This window comes from Cebus imitator, unplaced genomic scaffold (assembly GCF_001604975.1).
Source record: "Cebus imitator isolate Cc_AM_T3 unplaced genomic scaffold, Cebus_imitator-1.0 Scaffold51, whole genome shotgun sequence".
NCBI classification, from domain to species: Eukaryota; Metazoa; Chordata; class Mammalia; order Primates; family Cebidae; genus Cebus; species Cebus imitator.
This window is the reverse complement of record NW_016107366.1, coordinates 6,174,236-6,179,566: the sequence shown is the minus strand read 5'-3', so window position 1 is coordinate 6,179,566 and position 5,331 is coordinate 6,174,236. Positions and strand designations below refer to the sequence as shown.

The window sequence follows — 5,331 nt, the reverse complement described above, 5'->3', positions numbered from 1 at the left end:
CTAAAAACAAATAAATGTTCTGATTTTCTAAATAAAGAAATAATCTGAGCCAGAAAAGACAGGAAAGTAAGTCTCAGACAAATCTCTGACATAGTTTAGGTAGATTACTGAGCACAGAAAAGAATGCAGTGATCTCCAGGAAGCAACATGAGTTCACTACAAATGCCTCAGCCATACCATTTGGCCATTTACTGTTTACTTTTCAGACATATTTATTTCTTGGTTTGTCACATTTAATATTGAGCCTGTATTTAAATAATAAAATCAACAGGACGATATTTTATTACTTTGTTGTGTGAATCAGTTAATATAGCAGCAATATTTGTTCATCAGAAGTCTGGGTTAAATCCTTTAGTGAGTCCATCCTGACCAGGTGCCACATGTGCCACTCTGGCTTCTGTAGTAGAACTGGAAGGCAACATTTCAGTTCCAGTGAAACTATATTGCCTTTATTTGAAACATCTCTAAATTCCTCTTTCAGAATTTTCTTCTGAAGTTTACTTTTTTTCCCACAGGTAGAAAGTCATTGCCCTTTGAAGAATAGATTTTTACCTTTTCCAGAAACAGCCAGTTCTATCAGAAACAAAGAGAGATGAACGTTGATCAGCTAGTCAATTGAATGATGGGGTAGAGGGAAAGAGGAATGCAAAGATTAGGGTATACATACACACTGAAAGAAAAAAAAAAAAACAATTTAGCTGTGGGTCTTGTAAACTGGCCCTGAAAGCAGTCTCTAAAGAGGAATTTTTTAATGGAGAAAAATGTCCTTAATACTTTCCAAATTCTTAAAGATTATCTTGTTTTCAAATGATTAAAAATGTAAGTTTAAAATGATAAGGCAGATTGAACACAGAAATACATACAGACTTTTCTATACCTTCCTTTCTTCTGATCTAGCAATGTAATCCAAGCATTATAAGTAACTTTTAGTTACAGAACAGATTTCATTTCATTTCAAATGCATTTTGATATGTATGATTTTTAAAATCAGGATAGCAGATTTTATCTTCTAATGTTCTGATAGACTACAAATCGTAGCTCCTTTATTTAAACTTAGAATTTTTAAAATACATGGAAACAAAGATTTAGGTAGTTTTAAGTTTATATCTTTTGTTAAATTCTTTTGAAAACAGAATTCAAGCTTTAAATGCAAAAATATTGTTGCCGATACGTTCACATGATATTTAAGTGTTATGTTATACATGACTTTAACAGAATTTTAAAAGTTAGGAGATCAGCAGTAATGTCAGAAAGTAACATCTGTAACATTACTTTTCCAATATACCTCATCCATGCAAATTTCTCTGGGGACATTTCAAATAATCTTCACCAAAATTAACTAAATAAGAAATAAAAAATAAGAAATATTTTTCTATTTATAATTAATCTTTTTCCTGGTTTACAAAACTACATACAATTCAACAACATTTTTTTTTGAGACAGAGTTTCGCTCTTGTTACCCAGGCTGGAGTGCAATGGCGCGATCTCGGCTCACCGCAACCTCCGCCTCCTGGGTTCAGGCATTTTTTTTTTTTTTTTTTTGAGACAGAGTTTCGCTCTTGTTACCCAGGCTGGAGTGCAATGGCGCGATCTCGGCTCACCGCAACCTCCGCCTCCTGGGTTCAGGCAATTCTCCTGCCTCAGCCTCCTGAGTAGCTGGGATTACAGGCACGCACCACCAGGCCCAACTGATTTTTTGTATTTTTAGTAGAGACGGGGTTTCACCGTGTTGACCAGGATGGTCTCGATCTCTTGACCTCGTGATCCACCCGCCTCGGCCTCCCAAAGTGCTGGGATTACAGGCTTGAGCCACTGCGCCCGGCTAACAACATTTTATAAAAGCAAGGGAAGGATTAAAAATAAAGTGAATGTGGGAAAAATTATCCAGGGCTGAAGCAGGGATTCACATTCATGCTTCGAAGTCCTATGTACTTGGCTAAATTTGGCTTAGGCTTTCTAACAGTCATTGTAAAGAAGGAAACAATCAGTTCCATTATTCACAAGTTTTTTAAAAAGTGCTATTTAGAGGGGTACAACATTTAGGTTCTTGAAGCCTGGGGCTTAAGGAGCTTAATCATCTGCCAGCCAAAAATATTTTCTGGTGGTAAACTGGTTGAAAGCTGAATTAAGTATTGTATTTTGTCAGGAGGGCCCAAACCATGTCATTCCTCTGCTCTAAAACCTTCAGTGGCTCTCTACTGCCTATACAATAACTATACATTTTTTAATCTGATATTTGAAGCCATCCTCAAAACCAAGTCAAGGTGAACTCTCTGAAGGCAGATAGCACTTCTTACTCAATATTACTAGCATTGTAACAGGTCCAGTGACAGTGTAGGTGTCAATAGATGCTCAGAAACAACTCTTTTATACAGGGACTCTCAATCACCCAAGAAAATTGGCAGAAACTTCTCCAGTCCACTTTTCTCTACCTGTAAGGCCTTCCCCTGCCAGCTCTACCAGTTAAATCCTGCCCAGTTTCTTCAAAATCAATAATATCCTCATCACCAATAATGGCTACAATAACATCACTTTGCATTTGTATTGTGCTCTACAGCTCACAAGTGCAGACACAAAAAATCCAATTCTATTCTCGTAATCAGTCTTGCTTTATAGTCAGGGCAGGGATCATGGTCCTAGCTCCACAATGCAGACACCACATCTTGTACAAGATCACGTCCTTATTAAACGGGAGATACCATTTCCTCCTGATTTCCACAACAGGTCGTGGTCTCTTTCTCTTCTTCAAACCCTTGTGTTAATCAGTTTATGGATCTCTTTTCAAAACAACTCCATTCATTTTACACAGTCCTTTATAGTTTATAAAAAAAAAAAAGTTTATCATGAAAAATTCTTACATTTTTCATTTTACAACTTCATTTGGAAAAAAAAGAATTCTCTCCTTACCATGAGGCCCCTGCTGCTTCCTCCACTCTCTCTAAAACTATAAAAAGTAAAAGCTACTGAGTAGATTTCATCACCATCACTGCATTCATTTTATCATCTACCAAGAACAATAGAAACTAACATTTCTAAGGTTCCTACTCTCTGGAAGTTGCTGCCATCATTTTTAAATAGATAATACTGCTTCATTTTACTTCTTTGCCCTTAGACTGTTAAATTCTCTCTCTCTCTCTCTCTCACACACACACACACATACACACACACACACCCAGAAATGACCCTCATCTGAAAATAAAGTATGTACTCCTTCTCTATGGACACTTTGACAAATGGGGAAAGAGAAGAGGAGTAGTGGTGATGAAAAGGAACTTAAATCCTTTCTGCACCTCTGCTACAGCGACTGATTTAAGAACCAAGTCTAGCTGGAGTCCATCGGTGGATCCAGAATGTGTTGACAAGAGCTGCCAGTTAGGGGAATTTCTGGTGAAGACATCCTCAGGCAGGAAAAGACTCCAGCAGAAGGTTTTGATGAAAAGACTCTTCCTCCCTCACCTTGGTTCTGAGTGACAGCTCCAAACCAGAAGAAGGCTGGAGAACAGAAGCAAAGTGGAAGCCACCACCAGAAATCTTTTGGGTCTGAGGACTGGAAAGTCTCTGTGCTAAGATGCAGCATTACACAACTCCAGGGGTCGCTCTTCACACGCCCCATACTGTGCACATGGCCTTGGAGTTGTGCAACATGGAGTCCTCCTCACGGTATCTGGCCCTGTCCTCCCATTCCACTGACTGCAAGTCACAGGGGACATCCATGTGGAGACCCTCAAGGGACCAGGGAACTTCCAAGCTTTCATTACTCATTTGATGATTTGGTGCTTGGCGTTTTGATTTCAGTTCACTTTATGGCTTCCTGTAATTTCATGTTAAAGGTGTCTATGATGGGCACTGGGATTCTCTAGACATGCTAAGGAGGAACTCAAAGGTATGTATCATGCCAATTGTGTGATTCCTCCTATAGCATGACTCAAGCTTCTGATGGCAAAGATTTCTCTGGAAAAAAGGTCAACTTCATCCAGGCTGTGTGGCCTCCATTCTTTTAGCTATGTTTGTCTGTGAAAAGCATTACTTTTTGAGAAAAGCAAATTAGAAATTATTCTAACTTACATATGAGGCCCAGTGACAATTTCCTATCTACCCTTCAGGTTTGTAGTTCCCAAAACTGACTGTACTTTAGAATTACTTACAGAAAATATATTGACACTTGGTTTTTTACCCTAGGACAAATAAGCCAAGGTCTCTGAAGATGGGGTCCAGGCAACTATATGATTTTTTTTTTTTGAGATAGAGTCTCACACACTGTTGCCCAGACTGGAGTACAGTGGCATAATCTCGGCTTACTGCAACCTCCACCTCCCGGGTTCAAGTGATCCATCTGCCTCAGCTTCCTGAATAGCTGGGATTATAGACACATGCCACCATGTCTGGCTAACTTTTTGTATTTTTAGTAGAGATGGGGTTTCACTATGTTGGCCAGACTGGTCTCGAACTCCTGATCTCATGATCCACCCACCTTGGCCTCCCAAAGTGCTGGGAACAACTACATCTTTTAAAAGGTCTCTAAGTGATTCATTGTGCTGTCAGGGTGGTGAACCTGTGCCTTGGGTAGTTTACTTATTCTTCCTCTGATCTCAGCCTCAGTGATAAATTGAGCTTCAGAATGTTTGCTCAGCTGGAGAAACTCAGTTATGAAACTGGAGAGGACACCAATGAGGTCAAAAAAACAATGAGATGAACAGGTCACCTAAAACAAATATACATCAAGTGCCACATTCCTGGTCATGTACGAGGTGCTGAAAACACAAAATAATTATGACAAAGTCCCTGCCTTCGAAAAGTTTCTGCTCTAGCTGGAAAGGCACGTACGTGAATTACTGTAACACAGAGCAAAATTAAATCAAGGTATTATGGGAGCACAGGCTGAGGGAATAAGGGAAGGTTTTGGAAGAGAAAATACACTTGAGGTAGGTGTTCAAGGAGGAATAAAGTTCTGATCAGTGGAAAGGAGGCAGAAGGCACTGCGAAGAGAGATGTAGCTTGAGCAAAGGCATAGAGGCAAGAATGTGGATGGGATATTGAGGAATTACAGGAACCTGCTTCAGAAAATAGTAGCCTATGAGGCTGGAGGGTTTTGTTTTTTTTTTTAATTATTACTTTTAATATTTTTTCTAGAGATAGGGTCTCATGTCGCCCAGGCTGGTCTCAAACTCCTGGGCTCAAGCGATCCTCCTGCCTCAGCTTCTCAAAGTGCTTGGATTATAGACATGAGCCACTGCACCTGGAGCAAGGCTGGAGATTTAAATTTAAATGTGAAACCAGGGCCGGGCGCGGTGGCTCAAGCCTGTAATCCCAGCACTTTGGGAGGCCGAGGCG

General features: G+C 39.7%; 1 long non-coding RNA gene across 1 annotated transcript in view; it reads right to left on the bottom strand.

The window, feature by feature from the left end:
- Positions 1-250: 250 nt before the first annotated feature.
- LOC108303870 overlaps positions 251-5,331 on the bottom strand; it is a 13,982-nt gene continuing 8,901 nt past the window's right edge. Inside the window, exon 3 of the long non-coding RNA XR_001825000.2 lies at positions 251-408. This is a non-coding gene — a long non-coding RNA (uncharacterized LOC108303870). The remainder of the gene's footprint in view (positions 409-5,331) is intronic.